Genomic DNA, 16,261 nt, shown 5'->3' with positions numbered 1-16,261 from the left:
CTACAACCCCATCCCCCATTACATTACCTTCTCCCTTCCAACCACTGCATCGACAACAACCACCATCATTGTCACTACAACCAACTCTACAGACACTATACCATCATTAAAGCTACCACAACCAGATTTGCTAACATAACATTTACTACTCACCACTAATATACAATGTCCTTATTCTCATCATCATCTTCATAAACACTGTCATTCTTAGCAATATTAAGAACATGTTTATTGAAAATTGAAATTGTTTGAAAACATCAAATGTTGAAGAATTGTTTATTCTCCAAAACTTAAATGCCTTCCTAGATTTTTTCCCCGAATTTGAAAATCTGATTATCAAATGTATTGCCATTAAAATAATTAAAATTTCTTTTCAAATTCCTTATTCCATGCATTATTTGCACATAATAATATGGATTGATTAGATATGCAAACTCAAGACTTTAAAGGAAAATTCTGGATAAATATCTTACGATTAAATGATCTACTTTTCAAATATGAAGTTGTAATGAAATCATTCTGCAATAAAACTTTGATGAATATTAGAAATTAGAAAAGCAGTGAAAACAGTTGAAAGTCGTGCTACGTATAGTCAAATGAAAAAATTGGTAAAATAGCATGTTTCTTTATGAATAACCTTAATTTTTCACAAGTTGTCATTTAAAATAATTGTCAACCATTTTATTCATTGGTCATTACATTCATGATGATGATGATGATGAAGCATAAAGCTATAAATGTCTGCGTTCATAAGCATACACACTTATAACACACAATCATAAATTTTCTATTACAATACTGGATAGGAGACAACAGAGAAATGATAGCTTTCACATTGAGTGTTAACCAGTATTGATTCTAAATCAAAAGTCAAGTGTTTATGTACTTTTTAAAGTACACAAATATCTGCCATCAATTTTCTTTCGGAATTCATCTCTTAAAACCACTTTTAGATCCAGAGGATAATCTGCTGTAATTTCTTGGCCCAGTCTTTAGACAATACTCGTCCATCAGTGCATTCAGCTACATCCCTTGGTTGGTCTCATAGGATTTTCAGTAAATTTACTTCCAAAGTTTGATACTTAAAGATAGGTAAGGTCATTGGAATTCAGGATTCATCTATCTGGGACAAAAGAAATCTGAAGTTAAGTAGAGCAAAGTATGAAGTCTGTGATTAAAGATCACAAGGTTTATGCAAACTCCTATGTGCAAATATACAACCATACATAAACACTGATGGTGACTTCAAAGTTTCAGCTGACCAAGTCATCATTGGACTATAATCATTTGAGTTCATTTTGGTTTTATATAGTCTCTGGCAAGCTAAAAGTTTTCTAGGGTAATCTATGTTCCCTTGAATGGTAATTATGTTATATGGTAGGCTGTAGTGGCGAGATGATAGGGAGATCTTTTATTGATTAAATTTGGTGATGTGCTAATTGTTAGAATTTATTCCTGCATCTAGAGTTTTGTAATTAGGTGTGTCATCTTCAGGTCATAAGGTTCACAAAAGAACGTAGTATAAGTTGTTGACCAGTGGTCTGTCACTTGGTTGAGCTCTTGTTGTTTTTATTTAGATAATGATGGGATATTTACCTTTTGTTTTGAGAATGCAAATGTTAGATCTTATAGTTTGCTCCAGTGTTCTGACTTTTGTATTCAGGTGTGTTACTTGGTATGTCAGCTTTTAGGGACCTGGTATTTAAGGGTTCACAAAAGAATGCAAGCATGTGAGAAGGTTTAGTTATTTGGCAGGTTGGTATTATGGCTTTTCACCTGTTAAATGTATGTGTGTTTATATGTGTGCTTTTGTAAGTGTGTGGACATATTTTAGAAGATTTTATGGGAATATTTTGAGAATTTGGAAGCAGTTAATTTCTGAATTACTTGTTTAGTGTAGAGTTATAATATTAGCTTTTAAGTGTATTATTATGGAGGTAGTTTATAAAGAATTTAGATGTTGGAAAAGAAGAGTGGTGAAATACTTTTCTATTTAGCTGTTAGAAAATTACATTCAGATTGAAATGCTTTAGTGTTTGAAACATTTTGTACCTTCATGAGGAGACTAATTCACAGTTCTTGTTCAAGATTTGGTTCTTGTGGTGGAATTCATTGGTTCAGAGTTGGTAGGGTTTGTTGTTAGCTTTGTATAGTTGCACATGTGACAGTATTTTCTAGTTAATGGTGAATGGAGTATTTCTTGATTTTAATAACCATCTATATTTGGATAAAAATATATCATCTTCCATGTTTGGGTTGAAAAACGTGGGTGTGTGTTGGTTGTATCATGTTTTGAGATAGTTTACTGCAAACCTTATGTATGTAGATGTATTGGTTGGTGTAGTATTCATGGTTACACTTGTGCTATAGAGAATATTGCTTGAGAGACAGTTTCCTTCTAAAGGGCAAGATGAAAAAGGTTCTACAATTGTAATTCTTATTATTATTTTAAAGATTTCGATTCATGGCTTTAAACAGTTTTTCATGGTTATAATTGGCTACAGTTTTTTCAAAGTTATTGGTTGTAGAATATAATAGTTTCATGTGGCACATGTCAATTATTTGTGGTACTGTGATTAAATGAATTATAGTCTAATGATGGGTTAGCTGGCTTGAAATTTCGAAGTCACTAGCAATACTATTCTTATTAACGAATAATAAATTTGTACTCTACTCAATGTATTGAGTAATTCTTTAACTTAATATAAAACCATTTTCATTATAACATAAACATAATAATAATAATAATAATAATAATAATAATAATAATAATAATAATAATAATAAAGGGTAAAATCAATAATGATTTTACCCGGTAGCTAGTGCAGAAAATAAAAACCTTTTAGGTAAATTTTACGAATTATTTTATAATTATATACATAATTATAACAAGAGGTCAGCTTAATGCATCACCATGCACTGCAAGAAATAGAAAAGTGAGATTTGAATTAAGTGTGGCAGTATATTTTTGCGAGTGTGGATGGGTATAGGACACTTGATGTCGCATGCTCAGGTGCATATTTTTGAAATACTCATGAATTTATGCTTTAAGAAGTACCATACTGATGAGACGGTAAGTAAAATTATTTTTACTTTGAGTTTAAAATGCATTTATGGTTAACCAAGTTTGATTCATTATCTTTCTTTTACTTGCCCACAATAACTGTGTTATTCTCGGAGATTTTGAGGTAGTAAAAAAGACTTTAATGTCTATTTCTAGCAGTGTGTGGTGATGCATTAAGCTGACCCCTTGTTATAATTCAGTACATAATTATAAAATAATTTATATATATATACATACGTACATACATATATATATATATATATATATATATATATATATATATATAGGTTAAAGTAAAAAGAACACACAAACACATCGATACAACAAACACAAGTCCTGCTTCAACATACTGTAGAGATGAAACGTCTCAACCCTCACCAAGCATTTATGGTCGTCGTAAGAAAGTACCCTGAAATACAACATAAAATGGAAGATAGTGGAGAAATGCAAGGCTTACTTCAATAATAGCAGGAAGTGCAGCTGAGTAGGAGGAAGAATACCTAGCCAAGAAAAGAGCCAACACTCAAGCAATTCTATCTGAACAGCAGAAGTGAAATTTTTAATCCTTGCCCACATTGTGTCATACTTACATGCCCCATCGTGTTTATAATGGCCAGTTCAGCTTTTTCACCACCAGTACCTGGGCATCTGGCAAAGAGTTTGACTAGAATATACATAAACGCACTCACAGACACATACATGCCCTAACACGGAGGACAACTGCTCAATGGATCTTTTTCCACCCCAATATTAGCTTACACAAATACTCCAAAGAATTTAACCAAAACACAAACAAAACATACACAGGTAACTATGCAATATTTGAGCTCCCACCCTCGTCGCAAAAGTCCTACACATATAGTACCACTGCCCACATTCCAATTCGACAAGAAAATCAATCCCAAAGCATACAGATATTTCTCATACACACTTACCAGAAAACTCTTGTTGCTTTGTAACACCCCCAGAGGGGGGAGGGGTTCATGCTAAGGGACATGAGTCTAAAATTAACTCTTGCTCAGTTTATTTCAGCATCTTTTTCACAGCAACCACAAACCGGATCTATCTTTTCCCATTCAACATCAAAGTAGAGACCAGTCGCCTTATTTTCTTCCAGAACTGCTATCTCTGAAGATTGCTCTGTACTCTTTGATTAATACATTCACTCTATTGACAAATATATAAGTACCTCAGTTTGTGTCTCTTTGAGCCCTTGTGGCTAATAAAGAACGTATGATTATTATTTTGTTGTTGTCATTAATATTGTTCAAATCAATGAGTACAATAGAATGCATTTTTGTCAGTCTAGTGACTTTCAAATAAAACAGTGACTTTCAAACCTAATACTCTTAGTGAACACATAACCACAGGGTTTAGTGATCGATCTCTCTATCTCTCTGTCTATATATGTGTGAATGTATGTGTGTGTGTGTGCATGTATGTGTGCAAGTGTGTGTGTATGCATGTGTGTATATGTGTGTATATGTGCATGCATGTATGCGTGCATGCATGCACATGTGTGCATGTGTGTGTACCTGCACATGCATGTGTACATGTGTGTATGTGTGAGTGCATGTGTGTGTGTGTCTGTGTGTGTGTGTGTGCCTGTGTATGTGTGTGTGCCTCTGTGTGTGTGTGTGTGTGTGTGTGTGTGTGTGTGTGTGTGTGTGTGTACTGTTGAGGGATCATGACTATCTTCATACCTGTTTGACTCCTGTGTGAATGCATCCAATCATAAAGTTCCTTTCAAGAGATGCATGGAAACTTCCTTAACATTTGGAATTTACTCTGAAAATATATTCAGAAGGAAAAGAATAGTCAGAGAAAAGCATTGTGTGTCATTAGTTGGTTGCAAAGTAACTGTGTCTATATATATTATTTTATTCTTTTACTTGTTTCAGTCATTTGACTGCAGCCATGCTGGAGCACTGCTTTAAAGGGCTGTTTAGTCAAAGAAATCGTCCCCAGGCCTTATTGTTTGTAAGCCTAGTATTTATTCTATCAGTTCTCTTTTGCTGAACTACCAAGTTATAGGGACATAAACACACCAACATTGGTTGTCAAGTGATGATGGGGCACAAACACAGACACAAAGACATACACACATAAATATATATATACATATATATATATGTGTGTGTGTGTGTGTGTGTGTGTGTGTGTGACAGGCTTCTTTCCGTTTCCGTCTACCAAATCCACTCACAAACCTTTGGTTGCCCAAGGTGTCATGTGGTGGGACTGAATCCAGAACCATGTGGTTGGAAAGCAAGCTTCTTACCACACAGCCATACCTGCACATACACACACACACACACACACACACACACACACACACACACACACTCACATATATATATATATATATATATATGTATGTATGAATATACACACAGAAAGAAAGAAAAAGAAGGAGAAAGAGAGAGAAATAAGAGAGAAGCAGACCCTCCCTTCTAAAGAATGGAAGGATACATTGGATAATTTAGATCTGGATATATTCTGTCTGACTGAAAGATGGAATAGTTACAGCTGGAATACCTTTAATCATAAGTCTGTTCAATCATGGCTGATCTGAAGGAAATAGCTACAAAGAAGAAAATGCTGATCATGACAATGACTATGATGCGGACGATGACGACGACGATGACGATGATGATGATGGCTATCACTACCATTTTCATTTCCTCCTAACCCTTACACAATGATTGTGTAGAAGATGATGATGGCTATGATGGTAATGATGAGAAATATATGAAGTATGATGATGGTGGTGGTGGTGGTGATGATGATGACGACGAAGATGAATGATAACAAACGAGTGGAAGTCAGAGCAAGTGACAAGTTTGGCATCAATATTCTTTGCAATGAAATGCAGTACTTACCACTATAAAGATGATTTTGTTCTTTACTGACATCAGCTTTTGTGAATATGTCAGACAAGGCCTTAACCTACAAGCTTTATCTTTGTTTGTGTTCCAGTGTCTGTAAGTATAATGGTGTGTGCGTGTGTGTGTGTTTGTGGTGGGATGAGAGTATATGCTGTACGCTCATATGCACATGGATGTACATTTATATATTCACTTACATAGATATAGATGCACATGTATGTGTGTATAAGAATATATGTGAATTGGAATCAGGTGTGTGTTTATGCACTAATATCTATATGAGCATGCATATATGCACACACACGCACACTTATGCACACACAGTCATACAGTTTCGGTGCTAAATTTCATACATACATATACATACACTCATCCTTATGCTTGGTTTTTATAAATATTTGTGTTTATGTATAATTATTTCTTCACATAAGTAGGAAGCCTTCTTTCCATATACTTAAATATATTAAGACTTTCATATCTGTACATGTATGCTTACATGTGTGTAGCTCTCTCTCTCTCTCTCTCTCTCTGTATCTATCTATCTATCTATCTAAATATTTCTGTCTCTCTCTCTCCCTCCCCTTTCCCCCTCTCCCTTTCTCCCTCCCTCTTTCCACCTCTCTCTGTCCCTTTCCACACACATACACCCACAATTTTATGTTTATTTTCCATGCTGTGGCACAGCTTAGTTGGGTCATCATAGAATGAGTCAATACTTATTCCAAGGCCCATCTCTCCAAGATTTGCTAGAAAACCACATCTCCCTGATTCATTTCATCTTTGGCTCCGTATCTACAACTAGTTGCCTCTCCTAACACCAACAACTTTATAGAGCTTACCCTAGCATCCGTAAATCAGGAAGAGGTCATATCCTCAAAAAAAACTAAAGCATGTCACCACTAGTTTTCCATCCACTTCACTGAGTTTCCTGAATAAAGTTAACACAAATGATCTTACACTAACTTTAGAATCATTGTTATTATGGGAGAGCAGTAAATGGCAAAATTACTGAGGAAACTTCTGAAAAGGCATGCAGCTTGTACTTCATAATCCACATTTAATCGCATATATTATCAAGACACTGAAGGGTCCAATTTAATGAGCTGTAAATACACCATCTTTTAAATATATCTACAGCTGTAATCAGCCATAATTCTGTAAAATTAATGAATATTTCATTCAATCCCAGTGCAAACTTTTATATAACTAGTTTACTTAAACAGCAGCAACAGGATAACCTGGACCACAGCTGACCACAGAGAAAACAGCACCTACAAAGGAACAATGAAAATATTGTCATTCTTCGGATGTTACAATTGGAAGACAAACGCTTGAATCAGTTTGTGTTTGTATGGAATGGTAAATGACAGGAAGTTTACTGTGCAAGTGATGGAAAGATATGAGAAAAATGTCTGAAACATGTATTTCCATTTCTTAGGTGAGCATGGAAAAATCCAAATGGAAAAGAAGCTCTGGAAAAGATATACAAGATGTCTGCATGCTCTTTCTGGCTCTGTCAGTGTGAAGAAGTAATAGAGTGGAAAATATCTGAGAGTGGCAAAGAGCATAGGTCTGAGACGAGACAACTTTGAGTTTTGGTTGTTGCTTTCCTGAAAGAGTCAAGAACAGAGGTTTGGGTGAGAGACTTCTGAGAACTTGATGCCTGATATCTGATTCTTTGAAACCAACTTTGTGAGTTCAATCCATGCCTCACTGGAAGGGTAAGATATAGAATATTTTGATGGCGGAAAATTCCTCAGATAATTTTTAACCAAGTGATTTGGTTAACATTTGTGCTGAAACTCATTTCTAACCAAAAGAAATGCAGTTAACAAGTGCAGTGACTGAACAGCACAACTTGCAGACAAGCAATGATTTTATGCAGTATTATGTATGCATAAATAGTCAGATGTGTAAAGAGAGGGAAAGTGTGTGTCTGCCGTATGTAGTTTGTACAAGGTAAGAGATAAACAAAAGTATGGAAGAACAGTAAAAGCAGAATACACCATGGTAACATTTGTAGTGTCATTTCCTATTAGTTTATGGAAGTCATTTGTGACATCCGTGTATTTAATGCAAGTTTTTATATGTGCTATAAGAGCACTCTCTCCGTTGTAATAGGGACGTCTGTCTAGTTTGATTTGGAAAGGTGGACGTTCAGATTTTTTGTTGGTAAGAATGCTTCTTGAAATATTACTTCATAAATATTGTGGATGATGAAGATGGAATTATTTTGTTTGTTCCATCGTGTTTTCAATGCCATTAGTACTGTATCACAGAGTTTCTAAAGCTTTTGCATCACATTTACCAATTTATTTTTTGTGTGTTACATGTTTAAATGTATTCTGTGGAGGTTTTGGCTGGGTGACCATAGATAATGGTACTTTTGGTTTACAATGTGGTTCTTGTTACTATCGTTATCCATGTAAAGTATATTTCCTGGATTATTTTAAAATTTTGTTGTCTGGTGATTTTGTAAGTATTTTCACAAGTTGTATCCCTTTTCCCTCTACTAATCAAAGTATTACAATCAGTCATGAAGGTAGTGTCATAGCTTTTGAAGAAGATTCAGCTGCAATTTCTTGCACATTGAGCAAGTATTTCAAGGCTTCTTTGGTAGCTTGCTCCACAGCAGGACACAATGATTAGATAGCTTATCATTGCTTTTTTTAGATTTGCAATTTATTCAAAATGGAAACTGTTTGGCTGCCGAAAGATAAATAGATTGAATAGTCCCATCAGAGGCACCAATTCGGAATTTCTGTTAATGCTTCACTCTCTACTTTTGCAAGATTGTAAGATTTAAGTGTAAGACAATTGATCACATGACCATTATATCAAATCATGTTAGATTCAGTTTTTTCTGCCACTGGAAACAGCAAATTATTCTGCTTGGTTGAGCAAAGATATTATTTCCACTTAACGGCTGAGTGATTAGGGAAAGAAATGACATCCAATTGGAAAAAAAAAAGTTGTGCCAACAATATATAAATGAAAAAATTTACAAAAACTATCTTACTTATTCTCATGTGGGAGAAAGAAAACAGCGTAGAAGTAAATTCTATCTGACTATCTACCATTTCACTGTAACTGATTCATGATAGAACGGAGAATGTTATTTGAGAGTATATATAATAACCATTATATTTGTAACCCACCATGCAACAGTGCTATACTGGATTAACAATTTGAAGAATTATATTATTGGTGATACTGCTTTAAGCATTCCTCCTGCTAAGATCTGCTGGAGTTGGCAGATCCTCAAATTATTCTCTTGTAGTTTTGTTGTTAAATTTTGTTTTTCCTATTATGATGATGTATGCTGCCTAAATACAAATTAAACATGCAGATCCTTGAAACATAAAAATTTCTCTGGCTTAAGATTGGCCTGTTAACTAAATAAAAACTTGCTTCTCAATATATATTTTTAAAAAAATGATTTACCTTTTGTTAACAGTTATAAGTTGAAAAGAGATTAGCAGCTAACAATGTTCTACAAATCCTTAACATGCTCAGTTCAGAGTGTTGGTATCTGAACTCCATATTCAGAGTACTAAAAGGGTACATCCTTCAAATAAAAAGAAATTGACTGAAATCTGCTAAATAAAATTACCTGGAATTCATAATCTGTGAATCTAATACCCTACCACAACTAACAACTGACTGCAAACAAGGGTCCCACATTCGAGACATGTCATTATTATTATTTTCTATTTGAAATTTCTCATTCCCAACTGATTTTAAGTCATTCTCTGAATAGGTTTGCTTGATTAACTATTCATCTTTATCTTGGAAAGCTTGCTGTATCTCAATGGTTCTCAACTCCCTGTCTCTGTGTCTTTGTGAAGGCACAGAGCCTAATGGCTACGAGTATTTAGCTCACGATCATAAGGTTGTGAGTTCAATTCCTGGTGGTGCATTGTCTCCTTGAGCAAGACACTTTATTTCCCATTGTTCCAGTCCACTAAGCTGGCAACGATTTGTAATCCAAAGGGCCAGCATTGTCACATTCTGTGTCATGCTGAATCTCCCTGAGAACTACATTGAGGGTATGTGTGTCTGTGGAATGCTCAGTCACGTGCACGTTACTTTTACAAACAGGCTGTTATATTGATCAGATCAACTGGAACCCTCGTCGTCATAACCAATGGAGTGCCATTATTTATTCTGACTGACCAATCAATGCTTAGTTAAACTGGATAGTAAGTAAATGCTTAGCCTACTCCCACTATATCAAAACTTTGGCTAAGCATCAATTGGGTATTGGTATGAGAACTGTGCAGGTTGTGTACCAGGGTATAATCAATAACAAGGCCTAAAGTTTTATATGAGATGCATTCAAAATGCATCCAACTTTATTTTTTTCTGCCATAACTGATGCTGCATGGGCAAAATCCTTTGGAAGGAAGGTGATACTACTAATCCTTATGTATGAAAATGTTTGTGCCAGTAGGCTGGCTGTTACACCTTGTGCACATACATGTAGCGTGTGCTCATCAGATTTCGTTTCCACTAAATGCATTGAGCAGAGATGTTGCATCAAGTTTTGCCAAAAAGCTTGGCAATACTTAAGCTCAAACCACCCAGAAGATTCTGCAGGCCTTTGGCAATTATGTCACGGGCAAAACTAAGATCAAGGTGTGTTACAATTGCTTGAAACATGGCTGTAACTCAGTGGAGAGTGAGGCATGCTCGGGCAGGCCATCCACAACAAGGAGCTGACTGGGAAGGTTCTGTAAACAGTCATGGAATATTGTCACATGACAATCCAGGAAATTGCTCTCAAAGTAGGAATATACACAGGATCAGTGCATTCCACTTTAACAGAGGATTTGTGCATGTGGAGAGTGTCAGCAAAACTCATCCCCAAGGCGTTGGTGGAGCAACAAAGCAACTCTGCATGGAAACCACTCAGGACATGCTGAAGTGTGCAAACTCTGACATAGATTTCATGAAGACTATCATCACTGGTGATGAGACATGGGTTTATGGTCTCTGCTCAAAGTGTTTGGTCATCTTGAGTGAAGACGAACATCTGCACTCTATGAATAACAGCAGAGAACTGACGTGAACCACCTCAGCAAAAATTTTCTCACATGTGCAGAAAGGGTTGCATCATCTCCTACCCCAAGGAAAAAATAAAGTTGGATACTTTTCGAATGCGCCTTTTTGATATGCAATGGCACCCAATTAAATAACTTCATTTTTGGAGTTCCTTTACTGTTATTAAAGAAAACATTTTAAATATTTTTACTGTAATTAATGAATCCAAACTCCCTCGTTATCATCATTATTTATACATTTTATCAAGGATCAAATTGTTGTAAAGTTTCATTTATTTATTTAATTCTTCCTAGGCATATAATACTTTGTTATTTAATACATTCTTCTGTCTTTTTAGACAGGAGGGAAATTTAGCTTCTGTTTCTTGCAGGTGGAAAAACCACATAAAAACTCCCTTACTGGTTCAACAGATACTTCTGTATATGCAAGAAGAATCCAATAAATTGATTGTAATATTAAATGATTTATCTATGATACTAGATTGAAAGCCTTTCTGTGCTCCATTGAAAGGCAAGGATAAATATAAAACATGTCTTTCTAATTCCAACAGAAAACGTCAACTTACACAAAGATATTATCTTAGGATTTTGTTATTATCAATGGAAAACTGTTATTTAAGAGAACTTATTTAAGAAGTGATGCAACAAGCTGACAAAGAGGAAACTTCAACAAAATTCATGCAATGTGAGGACAAGCAACCAATTCAAAAATGTATCCCATAAATATTAGAAGAATCAAACATTTGAAATGATATTCTAATAAGCAGGAAAGATGTATTATATAAAATTTAAGGTATGATGCTCTATATGTCATGAATAAAAAAATTCTGAACTGGAATTTCCATTTTAGTTAGAGAAAGAAGGCAAAAACCTTGTCAGAGTTGTTAGCATCTCTCAAAGAAATAGGGAGATAGTTCCAAATAATTAAGAAATATCCTTACAAAGTTAATTAATATGTTTTGAGGAAAGTTTGATAATTGTCTATTAGCAAAAATTTTTAAAAAGCCCCAACTCTGAGCATTTTCAGTCTACTAGACTTAATCAGGAGTCAAAGAAAAATGTTTGATTAGTTGACAAACATTTTTACATACAGAAAAATGATTACCAGCATCTTTTGGCCAATATTATTTACAAAAGCAGGGTGACGAGTTGGAAGAAACATTAGCATGCCAAGCAAAATGCTTAAATCTGTCTTTACGTTCTGAGTTCAAATTCTGCTGAGGTCGACTTTGCCTTTCATCCTTTGGGGATAAATTAAGTACCAGCTGCATACAAAGGTCGATCTAATTGACTGCTCTCCTCCCTCAAAATTTCAGGTCTTGTGCCTAGAGAAGAAAAGAATATGATTTACAAAAGCAGACCCAAAAATAATTCCTCAGGGAAATAACTGAAATAAATTAGTGACATAAATTTCGCTAAATAAATTAATTAATAATGTTCTGAATGCTGTATGGAGCATTTTTTAATTTGTTGGAAATTCACTCATCATTTGTGAAAAAAAAACAAAAAACAAAATCATCAAAATAGATTTAGGTATGCAACACAAGCCTAGTGAAGTCAAATAGACTGAATCCGGTCCATCGTTGATGAGTGCCTCCAAACAGATATTAGGTTTTTCTCTAAGTATATAAATTAAGTCTATGACCAATTTTTAATTTCTTAAGGTTATACACCCTGGTCTTTGAAAACTACCAACAGTTGTTGCTGGCAGAATTTTCAATGAATTATTTCTTTGCATATGATATTCAGTAAACCACTTATCTATCCAAATTCAGTCTATTTATCAACTTACTGTCAATGGTACATTTGAGTTACTTCCCTTAGCTGATTTTATTTTCAAATTATATACACCACAAAAATACTTATCGTTTGCTGACTTGACTCCTCGTTTATTATTTATTTTTTTTTTGTCGGGCCAATTCACTGGATTGGAAAGTTTTAAGGCAATTATTATGGAATAAGTGTTATATTTAGAAAAAGGGTTAGCAACAATGACAGGTGGATGAATGAAAAGCAATATAATTTCTGATTTCCTTGCTACTGTGGTCGATTCAACGTTACTCCTTGAAGCTTGCAGAAAGGAAAATAATTACAATATTCTATGACATGTGCGACATAAAGAGACGTATCTAATTCACAGTCAAGTTAGTGCCAATAGCTTGCCATTGGCAGTCTCAGAGTCTACATCTGCGGTAAATCTCAAGTGAATCTATGTTTGCTCTTGAATGAATTGACAAATTCAGACAGAGTATATTAAATATCAATCTAATTCATTTTCTAATAATAAAAACTGCAAATTTTTCTTGCACCATGAAATCATGAACTTCACATATCTGTTTAGGTTCTTAACTGCTAGTTATTTACAAACACTTGGGTTTAAAGAGGAAGAGACCCACCACCATCTCACAATTATGTTTATCATGACATTAAACTCTTTCACCTATCTGTAACAAGGCGGTAGTTTCATGGTTTAAAAGGCATTTTCTAGCCTACATAAGCAGCGATGTGGATGGATGCTTTTGAAAAGCAAACAGCTCTAAGAAGATCACTAGTTGTCAAGAGGTAAAATTAAAAAAAGATGTGAAAGTTGATGTATTTGCATTTAGCTATATGTCAGCATTACTGAAACAATATATAATTGCTGTAGAGTTTCCTATTTTCTGAATAACACTAAGACTCTAAGAGGCTTTATTAACTAAATCTGATTTTCCTTCAACAGGTTTCTGTAGAGTTCTTTTAAACGAGCTAATGGTGTGATTTTTTTTTTTACAGACTCTCAGTACAATAGAAACCATTTCTTGGCGACCATTTTCTTTGGACATTGAAGTTTGAGGTTGCATTGCATTCCATATTAATTCCTTAGTATAATATACTGGGAGGTTTTTATGATCCTAAGGAGGATTACTGTGACCATGATAGCATATATAATGCTATGAACTCAATAGAATGGAATTAATATTTTAATCTCTGCCAGAGATAATCTCATACATAAACATACTCTACACATTTCACTCACAAGTATGTATTTATATGCTGGGGAGAGGGTGTAAATTAAAGAGTAAACACACACATTGTATACATACACCAACTGTATGCATATGTGCATGTGTATCTGTATGTAAATGGATGTGTACATATACAGGCATATATTTATATACTGCATGTGTGTATGTGTATATATATATATATATATATATATATATATATATATATATATATATATATACACATCTACATATGTATTCCATTTGTAAAACTATTAAATACTTTTTTTACTTTTGTTACCAATTTTAGAATTGATTCTTTGTATTATTAAACAATAATAAAAAGAAAAAAATGAACATTTTTTTTAAATGAAAAAGACACCAAAGCACTCGAGAGATCTAAGTATGTAATAGCGATATCCAGTATTTTACTGGAGATAGAGTTAAGTAACTGAAACCATAGATTCTATTTGCAGACAATAAATCATTTTAGTTGCAAAACAATAAATAATATGAAAACAAAAATTTTGAAATAGTTTCTTGTTGTTAGTCAACCATTGAAATCTGCATATAAAACACCAGAAATAATGCAATATCTACAGAAAAAACTCCATATATTAAATATCTTCGTTCTATATATTTAGAAATGATATTTCTTTTTTCTTTTATTTTATCTTTTAGCAATTCAACATTTGATATTTTTAGTTTTAAATATTTTTTTTTCTTAACAATTTATTTTGTTGTCTTTTACATCCTGTTGGAGTTTGAACATTAGTATCTTGTCCATTATTGGACATTAGAGATTTGTTCCAGTAATAAAAACCAGCAAGTCACCAGTGACACAACGGTTGCTCATTCTCAATTTAGCATTCTGCCAGTGTGGATTCACTGATTTATAGTCAGAGAAATTGATGGATCCACTCTAAAATCAAACTTGCAATCTTGTAATCACTTCTTATTCAGACTGTAAGTCTGTCTCACTTTATCAACACACAGCTGACCTAAGTCTACCAAGGCTATGAATCTATGTTCCTTTACACAATTAATCTGGGAAAGATTTCAAAATTTGCATTTCATCAAATGAACTTTTACACATTTCAACTTGATGGATTAGTCCATTGTAACAGACGCTAAGAATTTTACAGCAAGGTGTGTATATATATACATATATATATATATGCGAGTAAAAATAAATACAAAAAAGGTGGTTTTTTTTTGTATGATTGTGTATAGAGGAATATATTATTTTGTTTAAAAGAGTTCCAACACTGTCTGTTTTTTTATGTTTTATTTATATTCCTGCAGAACCAATGTGGGGTATAGAATATGGAATATACAATATATAATATAATATACAATATATAATATAAAATAAAATAAAATAAAAATGGATGGCACCATGAAAGAAAGTATTGAATGTAGATGAAATATTGAGTGTTCAATATAAAGGATCAAATATATAAATATAAATATAAATATATAAAGGCGACTCGAGTTTCAGGGCTACTTCCCTTCGTCATGGCCGGTATGACAGACTTTAACAGTCTGTTAAAGTCTGTCATACCGGCCATGACGAAGGGAAATAGCCCTGAAACTCGAGTCGCCTTTATATATTTATATTTATATATTTGATCCTTTATATTGAACACTCAATATTTCATCTACATTCAATACTTTATTTCATGGTGCCATCCATTTTTATTTTCTTTTATTTTATTTTATATATTGTATATTCCATATTCTATACCCCACATTGGTTCTGCAGGAATATAAATAAAACATAAAAAACAGACAGTGTTGGAACTCTTTTAAACAAAATAATATATATATATATATATATATATATATATATATATATATGAGATACTCTAAATCCACAGAAAAGCCTATAGCAGCTAAATTCTAACCAGAATAAATAAACAAATGGGAATGACATAACATTGTGTCCAAACTAGAGCAAAGGTAAATTTAATGTGATGTGACTAGACTTGTTGCTATGGTTATTTATTTATTTATTTATTATGCCATAACCAATTGAATTTACTTCTGCATGCATCAAATATCTTTTCAGTATTCAGTGAGTAAATAAAACAAGTTATATGTAATTGACCAATATCTAAATGTAATGTCTAACTATACTCATTTGTTCTGATGGAAGTCATTTTAAAGCTAACTGAAGTTAACTTCATTTTATCTGCGTTCAATCATTGAGATATGAAAAAAAACTGCCAGTAGTGTAACATCAACGGGAGAAATAATCATAAG

This window comes from Octopus bimaculoides, chromosome 5 (assembly GCF_046866305.1).
Source record: "Octopus bimaculoides isolate indiv1 chromosome 5, ASM4686630v1, whole genome shotgun sequence".
Taxonomy (NCBI): domain Eukaryota; kingdom Metazoa; phylum Mollusca; class Cephalopoda; order Octopoda; family Octopodidae; genus Octopus; species Octopus bimaculoides.
The sequence above is the reverse complement of the archived record's forward strand: the minus strand, read 5'-3'. Positions refer to the sequence as shown.